The 12,273-nt window shown below is 41.3% G+C and overlaps 1 pseudogene; it reads left to right on the top strand.

Annotated features, from left to right (window-relative positions):
• The first annotated feature begins 918 nt into the window (after nt 1-918).
• Nucleotides 919-3,454, top strand: LOC133985649 (uncharacterized; annotated as a pseudogene).
• The last annotated feature ends 8,819 nt before the right edge of the window (nt 3,455-12,273 follow it).

Raw genomic sequence — 12,273 nt, 5'->3', positions numbered from 1 at the left:
TCAAGTGTTCCACAACAGGGATCGGACTGGAGCGGGAATCATGGTACATTCTTTATGTATATTGCACAAATCCACAAAATGTTATATTCCTACAATATTGTGGCGACACCTGAAAAATGTCTTCATTATAAGGGATAAAGTAGACATCATATACATTTACTGAACAAATATTATGAAAATAAAATGCATATTTCTCACTAGAAATGTCATCAAAATGCATTGTAATGCCGAGATTATCTTAAATATTGCATTTTACACTGAGAATACAAGGAATGGCAACCATTTTGTTTGTTTTACAGGCTGGGCCTGGCTTTTTAAACGGGCTGCTGCTGGACCTCTGCCCCCTCTCTCCTTCCCATTCCCAACAATGGAGGCTGTGCTGCTGGTTGTTCTGTGATATCTGTTAGACTAAGTACTTAACATGTGTGCTGTTTGTGAAACAGTCTTCTGATTAGTACATCATGTAAATAATTCCTGTTTGTCATCCCGATAGCCAAAAGTAGGGAGGAGAAGCCCTTTTTTGTTTGACACATTTTCTAATGTTTATGCGGTGAGGAGTTAGGTTCAAAGTTTTTGTCTTTTGTTTTCTGTGCGAGGTAAGATCAGGGCCAGGTTCAGAAGTTTTTGTTTATTGTTTTGGGCACTTGTTTCTCCTGTCCGAAGTAAGAATAAACAGCTATTTTCTGGAACTTCAACCATGGTTTGGCTGCACATTCTTGGGGATGGGAAGAGCGGGGACTCTTGATCATGTTGTGTCCAGGTTCCCCTAGGCCGGGGTCGTACCATGATTTGGGGGCTCGTCCGTTCTTTCTTTGTCTGTTGGTGCGTTGGGTAAATTTGGTGAGTATTTGTTTTTTTTGTTTTTTTTTCTCTCTCTACTTTCTGGTTGGCAGTTTTTTTCTTTGGGGGGGTGGCAATATGGAGTTTAAATTGGAGGATTTTGCTACTAGTCCGACCGAGGCCAAGTTGGATCGCTGTAGAAAGGTGGACCTTGTCCTGATTGCTGAGTTCTTTGATGTGCATGTGCCACTAAATACTAAAAAGCAGGAGGTTAAGGACCTCCTGCATGCAGAGCTGAGTAAAAGGGGTTTGTTTGGTGACCGTGCTCCTTCAGTCGGAGCTGGTGTTCTTGACCCACTCCAGGCCCTCCCAGTACCAGCTGGTACGACTGCAGAGGAACTCACATTATCTCTGCGTATTAAGGAGGTTGAAGTGAGACAATGGGAGTTGGAGGTTGAAGCCATGCACTTAAGGGTTAAGGCTCTGGAGTTAGAGTGGGGGGCCGCTGTAGTTGCGGGGCCCTCAGTCCCTTCCTCACCCTCATCTAGTCCCTCTGCTCATGATAGCTTCGACGTTAGTAGGCACATTGCACTAGTCCCATCGTTTTAGAGAGTCTGAGGTAGATTCCTACTTCAATGCCTTCGAGCGTATAGCTGCTACACTAAAGTGGCCCGAAAGTGTGTGGCCTCTTCTGCTCCAATGTAAACTGGTTGGGAAAGCACAGGAAGTCTGTAACTCTCTGTTGATAAAATACAGTCTAAATTATGATCTCGTGAAAGCCACTGTCCTCCGTGCTTACGAGTTAGTGCCTGAAGCCTATAGGCAAAAATTTAGGAAATGTGAAAAAACTGCCACCCAGACATTTGTAGAATTTGCGAGGGAGAAAAGCGCGCTTTTTGACAAGTGGTGCCAAGCCAGTAAGTTGAAAACTGTCGACGAGCTGCGTGAGCTCATATTACTGGAGGAATTAAAAAATTGCCTGAGTCTCCCCTGAGAGAGTTGTCATTTATTTAAATGAACAGAAAGTCTCGTCCCTCGCCGCTGCTGCCGTGTTAGCTGATGAATTCGCTCTCACCGACTCGTCGTGATCCAGCTCACTTTGAGAGGAGGGTTAAATCTCCTAAAAATGGTTGTCGTAACCCGTCTGCTCCGTCTGCATCTGAAGTGTTTTTATTGTCATGAGCAAGGCCAATTCATTGCTGTCTGCCCCGCTCTTAAAAAAAAAGAAGAGCAGACTAAAAACGCAGAAACACCATCTCCTGTGGGTCTGATACAGACAAAATCTGACTCTTCCATCTAACCTCTAAACCTGTTTGAGAAAGATGTGATAGTTGAAGATTTCCGTCAGTTTGTCTTCATGTTATGACCCCGGCCTAGGGGAACCTGGGCACAACATGATCAAGAGTCCCCGCTCTTCCCATCCCCAAGAATGTGCAGCCAAACCATGGTTGAAGTTCCAAAACTCCAGAATTTCGATTTTTAACCCAACCTGATCTGGACAGTGCGTCAGCCATCACATTCTCTAAGCCTTTCTTGTACCGGATCTCAATAATAAAATCCTGTACTAAGAGCGACCAGCGCATTAAACGCTGGTTACTGTTCTGCATCCGAGTCAAGAACACGAGCGGGTTGTGGTCAGAGAAAAAGACAGTGGGCGTCGGACTAGAACCGAGATACACAGCAACAACGAAAGGGAAAACAAAAGTGGGACGAGCTGGGACGAGTTTAAAGAAGCCGGCGGAGAAACGCACACAGCGGGAATCGGGTCGTCGATTACTTCAGGGGAGGGGAAAACCTTTTTACCGGCCAAATCATGTCCCAAAATCAGATCGATACCGGCGGTCGGCAGCTGAGACCTTACAGCAATTCTAACTTTTACCGACACAAATCGCGAGGACAGCTGGACAAAATACAAGGGCACACCACAACACTCATCTTTACGCCCCACGCCAACACATCTGAACCGCAGTACGAATCGGTCAAGAAGGGCAGGACACCCCCACGAATAAGGGATTATTTTGCGTCAGTGTCCCGTAGAATAGTGATTGGGACTTTTCTTTCCTCCCCTGCTCCGTCACCTTCCTGAAGAACTGCTCCATAGTTATCAGGAAGGTGACGGAGCAGGATGAAGGCTGCTCTCTGTTTGTTTAACATGTTTCCTGATGGATCTCTGACAGGAAGAGAATCAAACTCTACTGAAGAGACAGTTGTGTCCTGCTCGGCCACAGGTCGCCCTGCTCCCAAAGTAGCTCTGAATGTCCCACAACAAGACCTCTACTTCTCTAACAGCAGCACAGTCAGTGTCACCAACACCAACGCTACAGTCACTGTCACCACTACAGCTGTGCTGTCTGGTTTCCATGGAAACAACACACAGGTTGGATGTGCAGCAGGACTGCTCTCAGTCCCTGAAATTCAGGTGTTTAAGACGATTCCTGCAGTCAATCAATCATCTGATGATGGTCTTGATGAAGAAAAGGAACCTATTAACAATTCCACTTTAATCATCATGGTTGTTGTTGCAGTGGTCTGTGGTTGTGTTGCTGCAGTCGTCATTGTCCTGCTTAGACAACAGTATAACCGCAGTTGCTCACACAGGGACTCTGAGATAGAGGAGATGCCCCAAGCAACAAATAAAGACACTTATGAACCCATTCTGACTGGAGACGTGTGAAGATTTGAAGGTTCAGCTTTGACAGCAAGGAGACGATGGAATTTATGAGATTATCAAATGAAAATATGGAAGTGTCTGAAGTGGAGAACTTAAAACTGTTTGAGTATATTTAGGTTATGACCCACAGGTCACCTGAGCCTTTTTTGTAATGTATATGTATTTGCTTTAATTCTGTGCATGTGGTGGATCTCTCTCTTCCTCCTGGTGTGTGTGTGTGTGATGAGCAGCAGGTGAGCTGGCTGAATTGAATAATTGTGACTGTGTGAGTCTGTAGGTTGTTCAGGGCACTGATTGAGTTGAAACCTCCAAGGTTGTAGTTTGAAGGCACAGCTTCCTCCATATCCTGCAGACTCACCTCTCTCTACTTCCAACCAAGCTGCCAGCTAACATGTGTCAGTTTGAAATAGGGGCAGGGGTAGCAATTCTATTTGCCTCCTGTTTTTATTACAGTGGGAGTTAGATTAGTGGTCTGTGTTTTTGTTCCTTTTGTTTGAGTAGATAACAGGTTGCTTGGCTTTCATTCTTTTTCATTTGTTATTTTGCTGTTAGCTTACCATGAAGCCTTGAAGATTTTGAATAACATCTATAAAGGACTGTAGATTTATTGTTGGTGGTGGTTCTTGGGAGCTGGGACGACAGGAGTCTCTTTCTTTCATGTTGCACCAGAGTTTCCCTGAGACCATGAGGTCATAATAATTTCTTTATATATTTATTTGAAAAAAGACAAAAACTTGAACCTAACTCCTCACCGCATAAACAGGAGAAAATGTTTCAAACAAAAAAAGGGCTTCTCCTCCCTACCTTTGGCTATCTGGATTGACAAACAGGAATTATTTACACTATTTACATGATGTACTAATCAGAAGACTGTTTCACAAACAGCGCACATGTTAAGTACTTAGTCTAGCAGATATCACAGAGAGGGGGCAGACTCTGGGGGGCGTCGGACTACGAAAGAGTTGCAACAACGAAAGAGAAAACAAAAGTGGGACGAGTCGTAACAATACTCAATTTCCCATTTTTACAAATTAATAGTAAAATATCATTTAGTAGTGTAGATATTTTGAAAGATAAAAAAACTCTGTCCTAAAATGACTGTTGATTGGCTCAGGGCCTTAATTACATCACTTCCTGTTCAAGGTCAAGGGGCAAGCATATGAAACTTGAGTAAAGCTTCCCCCTTTTAAATCTCCACGTTCTCCAGGTGTTCATTCAGAAGAAACAGAACAGACAGAAAGCAGACAGAAGATACAGAAAGTCAGAAAAGAGGAGAGATAATGGAAGCGATGTCAGGTTCGTGGAATTGTTCAAATTGCTTGTGTTTATGAAATTCAAATGATTTGATCCAATTTATTTGACCCTCTCTCTGCTCCGTGCAGTTCTGGATGCTCAGATGGTTCCACGCAACCCAGACATCTCTCTGCATCTCCATCCCCCTCCAACTACGAGGCAAGTGTAATTTCATTTTACATGCTGATAGATTGATATTACAATCAGAGGGAAATGAGTATATTTTTCTTTTAGATGCTGCTGTGACTCTCGTGACCCTTGTCTGGAATTGTGATCGTCTTTGCTTGCTTACTTATCATTTACCTCATCACTGTATTACTGCTATATGTGAATGGCTACATATAATAACAATAAAAAAACAAGCACACACATACACACATATTAATAAATTTGAAGTAAAAAACATTCAAAAGTCCACTTGCTCTGGTTTTTTTGGTCACGTTGATCGTTTAGAGGCCTTTCATTGTCAAGTCAAAGATCAAGAATGCCAGTGTTTAGGTATAATAGAGTGCATACAGAAGCAATTTAGTAGCACATTTCAAGTCATTTTGAGTTGGCTGAGTTTGTAGTGTAGCGTTTGGTGGCAGTACTTTCTCACATCCTCTTGTCAGACATTGCTAAATTCTGTAGATTCTTGAATAAAGTTAAAGTTAAAAACATTCAATCACAATGCAGATTGCCGAAATTGCTTTCAATGACCACTAGATGGTGCTTCGACACTGCCCTGTGAGTCTCAGTAGAGGTAAATACATGGTATTATGACTTGAAGGACTGCTTCAAAAAAAAAAAAAAAAGACATCAAAATGTAAATTTGTTTTCATGCAAGTTATGCGTGAATGGCTGTTGTAACATTGCAATTTACCTCCAGGGATCACTAAAGTGTTCTACATCTATCTACACACAAACATGCAATTGAAAGGTATCCACTGAGAGGGATTATTGAGCCATGGAATTATGTCTGTGTTGTTTAGGTTACATACGAACCACATACAATACAGTTTTGGTCTTTCAATGGTTTTAAATATGGACAAACTTTGTTCAAGTGTACTACTACCTGTCTGCACTATAAGTATAAATGCACCTAATATATTTCACTTAATATTTTTTATTGTTTCGTATAATGTTATTAAGTCATGATATATTTCCTTCTGTTTCAGGTTGGAGGACCAGGAGAAGATGAATGCAGCACTTGACAGTGAAAACAAAACTCAACACACTCTAAACCAGTGGTCTCCAACCCTGCTCCTGGAGAGCTACTGCCCTGCATGTTTTAGGAATCTCCTCACTCTAACACACCTGATTCTAATAATCAACTCGTTATCAAGCCCTTTGACGAGCCTCAGCTGCTTGATAACGAGTGAGGAGATACCTAAAACATGCAGGGCAGTAGCTCTCCAGGAGCAGGGTTGGAGACCACTGCTCTAAACATAGCATTGCAGCAACATCTGATTAAAAAGGGTGGACCCAACAACAGCAATATGCAGTGGTAAATACAGACTTCTTTTTTTTGCCTCACTTTCTCTGACCTCTGAGAATACCATTGTAACCAAAATGGTACTTGTGGTGAATTTCTGACAGGAATTGATAATCAAGAAATGTTTAAGCACATAAATGTAGCTTCATATTGCCACCAATTCCTAGTGGCATAGTATCTGTGTTCTAATCAATAGTCCTTGCCCTCGCAACAATTTTTCTAAATGTTCTGTTTTGTATGAGCTTCGCCTCATAATATGATTTTGCCAAGTGGTACAAGCTTTTTCTTTACTATAGGGATTTGCTGGGTTCAGCAGCTCCACTCAGTACAAAGTTGATATTGCCTCAATTGTCAGTATAATACTGCCCTTTCTTGACATTGCCCATAGCAGCAACTAATGCTCATCCAGTCTTTTACATCTGTTTTGGTGCTGTTGGCTACAACTACATGGCATCCCTCCATTCATCCATCCATTTTCTTCCGCTTATCCGGGCTTGTGTCGAAATAGCAGCATGCTAAGCAAAGTAGTCCAGATGTCCCTGGTTTGGGCATTTGATGCCTCTTACAGGCCTTTCCTTTGAGGTTTTTGGGCACATCTAACTGGTATGAGAACTCAGGGTAGACATTCGGTCTGGGAACCCCTTGAAATCCCCAAAGAGGAGCTGAAAAACTTGGGAGAGGTAAGTCTTCACTACATTGTCTTGTGTTGTCAAATGTTGTTTAATTTATGTTTTAATTTGTATTTTAATACCACCATCAAATCCTGAATTGGTTGAGTTTAAGGTGTATATTTGAACTTGTGCCAAATCTCTCTTGGGCTACAGCAGTGCTTCTTTTCTGGTTAAAAACCTCCCATTTCCTTGTTGTCTTGAATACACTCAGGAACATATAGATCCCTTTACTTTGACACCACCTCAGCAGAGTAGGCACCTCTTTGAGACACATGAGGGCACTGTTGGCCCACGATTAAAACACTAAAACACACTGCAGCAAGAGTGAACAAGATGCAAGCCCCCTCCACTCGTCCCTCGGGTTGTCCATCATGTACTGAATCCTAACTCTTCCCCCTTTCCCCGACATTCCATCATGCTTTAGTCTGGGTTTCAGACATTTTTGGGGACTTAATTACCATATCCACTTGTACTCTCTCGCTCTATAGCTGTGGTTCATCACCTTGGTCTCTTCATACACACAGACGGGCATAGATGGAGGAGTCCATGCATACAGTACCAGACCTGACACATAAATAGCAAACAGTGTTTTCTCCTGGGATTCGGAGATGGCTGGATAATGGAATGGATGGACTTTGCTTCACCTTTTCGCCCATCCCATACAAGTGTTCCTCACACAGAATCCCAAGCTTTTTCACAGAGGCAGGAGGAATGTTGTGCGACTGGAAAAGGGGGAAAAAAACAGAGGAATGGTTGGAATGGATGACAGGGAGGGTAGAGAATAGATTGCTTGAAGCAGCAGACACTTCTCTGTCAAAGCCTTGACAGAAACGTGTCAGTCATGAAGAGATGGAATAGATGGATGGGTGAATGAGGGCGGAGAGAGAGTAGAGGAGGAGTGGATGTTGCACTTAGCAGAATGTCACAAATACAGTATTAGTTATTAGTATTATTACATATTAGTCACAGTAAGTCATGTTGCCTGCCCTTTTTCTCTCTTTTTCTTAATGTCTGGAGTTTTCATCTCCTTTTTCTCTCTTCTTAAAATAATCTTTTTCCTGTTCCCCCTCCTCTGTCTGTCTGGTTTGATAGACTGCTGTAGTTTTCTGAGGGATTTCACTACAGATAAGACTGCATATAGTTTAATTTACAGGATAGACCAATTTGCAAGGCATCACAAGTCAAATAGAAATTCTTCAAGGAAAAATAACAGCAACATATTGCATAAAATATGTGGAGTGAATGTATGAGAACATAATGTGTTATTTACTTTACCAATAAGAGCTTAAGTCTCACAGTTGGTTGGATTTTTCTTTGTCATTAGTGCCCATTCTAAAGTGGCGCTTTTTAGACACGGGTGTACAATCCTAAATTAAAGGCCCCTGCAAAAAATGCAAAAATGGTGATTTTGCAGGTTTATTTCATATCATACTGTGCAAGATAATAAAATAGAAAACAAAGTCATTAACTTTCTGCATCTAAGTTGTACTCATGTAATGTTACATAATGTTATTTTTGGTGACTGTAATGTTTACCATTTACATGCTAACATTCACTCATTTAGACTGAACATAAGGTACAACTGAATATGGGAATTATATTAAATTTGTAAATATTTGTTGATAAATATAATGAAATGTTGTGACAATACATCCTATACGTAGAGGTAACATTTCACACCAACCCAAAAATGTCAAACTCCTAGATGAAAAATTAAGGTATCAATGAAATCGTTCGGATGCATCCTCTTGGAACCATGAATGTTCGCATATCATTTTGTACCAAATTATGCTCAAACATTCATGGTGATATTTAACTGGATAACTGAACATTTGATCTTCTGGCAGAGCTAGATGAATAGTGAGGCTATCGTCAAAGTCATTATGATTCATCCTCTTAGGCCTTATAGCCATGGCTATTAATGAACAGTTTTTGAGAAAGTCACCAAAGTCATTAGGATTCATTCTCTGTGGAAATTTCAAGGTAATCCACCTTACAGTTGCTGCAATGTTTAATTTCTGGACCAAAGTGGTTGACCAACTGACATTGGTGTATGGCTTAAAGTGGTGGGGTTTGTAGAATTGTACCACAAAGTGAAAATTTGGTCCCTGTAAGATCCGGTTCTGACCCTTTCAGAATGATGATGTAGGCTGTTTTTGGTCTGCAAAGGTCTGCATCATCTATCTGTGGACACCTTTCTGGATTGACAAGATTTCACCTCGTCTTTTTCACAATTGCCAACTCTCCTTTGGGACCGCTCAAAGTCGGGCAATGTACAGAGGCTTTAAGGGACTGATGAGTCATCAGAGTCATCAGTTTTTATATTCTCCTGGACTTAAATCCACTGGAGATTTCTGTGGAAATGGGGACAGAAGTTGTTTGGATTGGGGTGGCTGGGGTTGCAGAACTTTGTCAGGTACTTAATAATGAGACAAGTGCTTATTCTCAACTTGTTTATCCTTTGTAGACAATATTGTTGTTATGGTGACAGATCATTGCTGACGGCGCATAGCAGCTGTCACCGAATTACTGTTGAAAGTAAGCGGAAAAGATACAACGGAAGACAATCCTGGGGACACCCTCCTGTTTGCTGTTGAAAACATACCTCCCTTGACAACAGGCCTCCCATGGGACTCCACTTCCCAGATAGCTATTGCTCTAGATTTTCAGCAGGTCTTCAGTAATGAAAGCCAAACTTTCTTGCTGTTGCTTGTTAAAGATCATTTGTTGTTTCTTCCTAAATTGTGACTCAGTTTATCATAATGAATGACCTTTTTTTTGTGTGTTTGTTCGTAGCATCAAAATAGGTATTCATCTGCAATGCCTTTTTAAAAATGATATAAGCTTTGATGTGGAGTATAATTTAACTTTTACAATGTAGATCTATGATAAAGTTAATCAGTAGATACTGCTAACAATATCATTCTCAGGAAAAAGGCTAGCTTTAAGCATAACACATACACATTGATAGTAAATACACAAGCATTAATTAATGAGGAATTAAATAAAAAGAAGCTTAAATAGTAATATATAAAAACTTTAAAAAGTATCTGCCAGTCCACATATGCAGCCCCATATCTGAAATCCTCAGCAATAAGAATGATGGCTCATATTAACATATTTAGCTACTGTTATTAGCTAGTAATTGTTTTCTTATCAGTAAATCCCACGAACAGACCAAAACCCAGGAAGTGTGACCGTCTCTTCTGGCTTCCCTGTCGGGTCTGCTGTACTCCACTGACATGACTTTCCCATTTACTCTTAACACTGCGAACACACCAAAGAGTGGTTTAAAAGAACTTGTGAATAGTTGAATTTTTTGCGGCGAAGATCGGCAAGAGAAAAAACCTGCAGCCAATCAATACAGAGTCATCTGATGTGTCTAAATATGTTTCAATAAATGTATTCCCACCGGAAACATATTTAACAATGGAAGATAAACTTCTTGTGACTGTTCGTACAACAACGCAATTTACAGTTTTAGGGATGCAGGAAACAGGAGGCAGTATGGACAGAGATCTCCAGTATGCTCAGTGTGACTAGAGAGTTTTGAACTGAGATGTTAGAGCTGCATGTGGTGTTAATATGTGTATCATTTTTCTGCTTCAAGTTTAATACCCACCTCACACACAAGTGATGAAACAGGCTGTTTATGTTGGGCTTGTAGGTGACATCATGATCACTCCCAGTCTGTGATGCACCCACAGACGGACAGAGCGGCGCCTTTTACTCTTCAAATACACCAGAGCAACCGCAAGAGCATTGTGTCTCTCCATGGTGCAAACAATCTCTTATCATGGATATTATTTATAATAATTCATTTTCCATTGAAAAAAGTTTAGTCAGATGACATAGCTTTGGCAACCTATCACTTCAGAGAATATCAGATATGTCAGCAGCGTTTTTGCTTTACATTGGTAGTTTATTACTGCAGCACACTGAATGACAGAAATGAAAAGTAAACCCCTCAAAAAAATTCTATTTTTGCGTGTGCCGCTATTCGCCGCTCTTCGGTGTGTGTGCAGCATAACAGAAACACTTATTGAAGACTACTCCAAGCTGAGAACAGCGGTGTCAAATTCATTTCGAAAGTGCAGGGACCAAAAAAGTGTGCGAGTGTCAAGGCCTTTTCATACTTTCAGTACGTTGAGTGACCGTGGACAGCAGACTCACACATGGTTCCATTCAAACTTTTCAGGCGCATTTCACATGTGCACACTAGTAAAGAGACTTGTAGCGTGATTGTTTTGTTTTGAGTTGTATTACAAACTGCTGTGCTGTGATCTTCTTATGTGCCTTTAAACGCAATACTCTATTACTTCATATTTCATTATCTCACTAGCACTCCAAGCAATATGGATGGTGGGTGGGGTAGGATTAGGTTTATAGCTACTTAAAATAAAAATGTCCTGACAGCTCTGGATGGGCTCAGGATTCATTCATAAGGGCTGCTTTATGACAAACAATTCCACCATATAAACCTGAAATCTGTAACGTCTAAACACTTTACTGCCTGTAATACATCCGTGGCGCTGCGGCATTCACAGACATTTATGGCCTCTTTAACTTTTTATCTAGCACGATTGTTGTGTCCAAATTTTAATATGGCAAAAAAATGTACATTGCTGTTTGAGCGGGTTACCGTGTTAACGTTAGCATTTAGTTCAGTGTACTGCTGTGCCTACATTCAGCCCAACAGCTGCTGGAATCACTATAGCTGTGTCCCAATTCAGGGTCTGCATCCTTCGAGGGATGTGGCCTTCGAATCTCTGGTCTCTCACCAGAGATTCCTCAGCTCGGCTTTGATAATTGAGTTTTTTGATATTGTTGTTATTATTTTGTTAGCATTTTATTTTGTTGAATTACAAAGGGAAGAATAGGGTTGAACGAACCACCTGTGGGGTAAAGACCAAAATAGAAATAAACTGTCATGTCTGTCAAGTTTCTGTTTGCTTTTGCACATCTCATGTTTATGTCTTGTCTTTCCTGTTTTTATTTTGAAATCACTAACCCTCTGTCTCTGTTCTAGATTTACTTCCTGCACGCCCTTCCCCCGTCCTGTCACACCTGCTCCCTGATTGTTCTCCCCACCTGTTTCCCATCTTCCCTCATTACCTCTTGTACTTTACCTTGTGTGTCTCACAGTCTAGTTGCCAGTTCGTTGTACCTCACAGTCCTCGTCCCAGCTCTTACTATAGACCAAGCCATAGCCTGTTTTCGTGTTTTGACCCTGCTTGCCCCTTTGACCTGCCTTTTGCCTCTCGATTTGGAAACTTCTGCCTACCTGACTGCCTGCCCGTGTACCGAACCCTGCCTGGTAATAAACCTGCCTTTCTTGCCGTTCTACGCTCCTAGTTCATGACATAAATAGTTTAATTATAGCC

The sequence above is a fragment of the Scomber scombrus genome, chromosome 9, assembly GCF_963691925.1.
Source record: "Scomber scombrus chromosome 9, fScoSco1.1, whole genome shotgun sequence".
NCBI classification, from domain to species: Eukaryota; Metazoa; Chordata; class Actinopteri; order Scombriformes; family Scombridae; genus Scomber; species Scomber scombrus.
The sequence above is the reverse complement of the archived record's forward strand: the minus strand, read 5'-3'. Positions and strand labels throughout refer to the sequence as shown.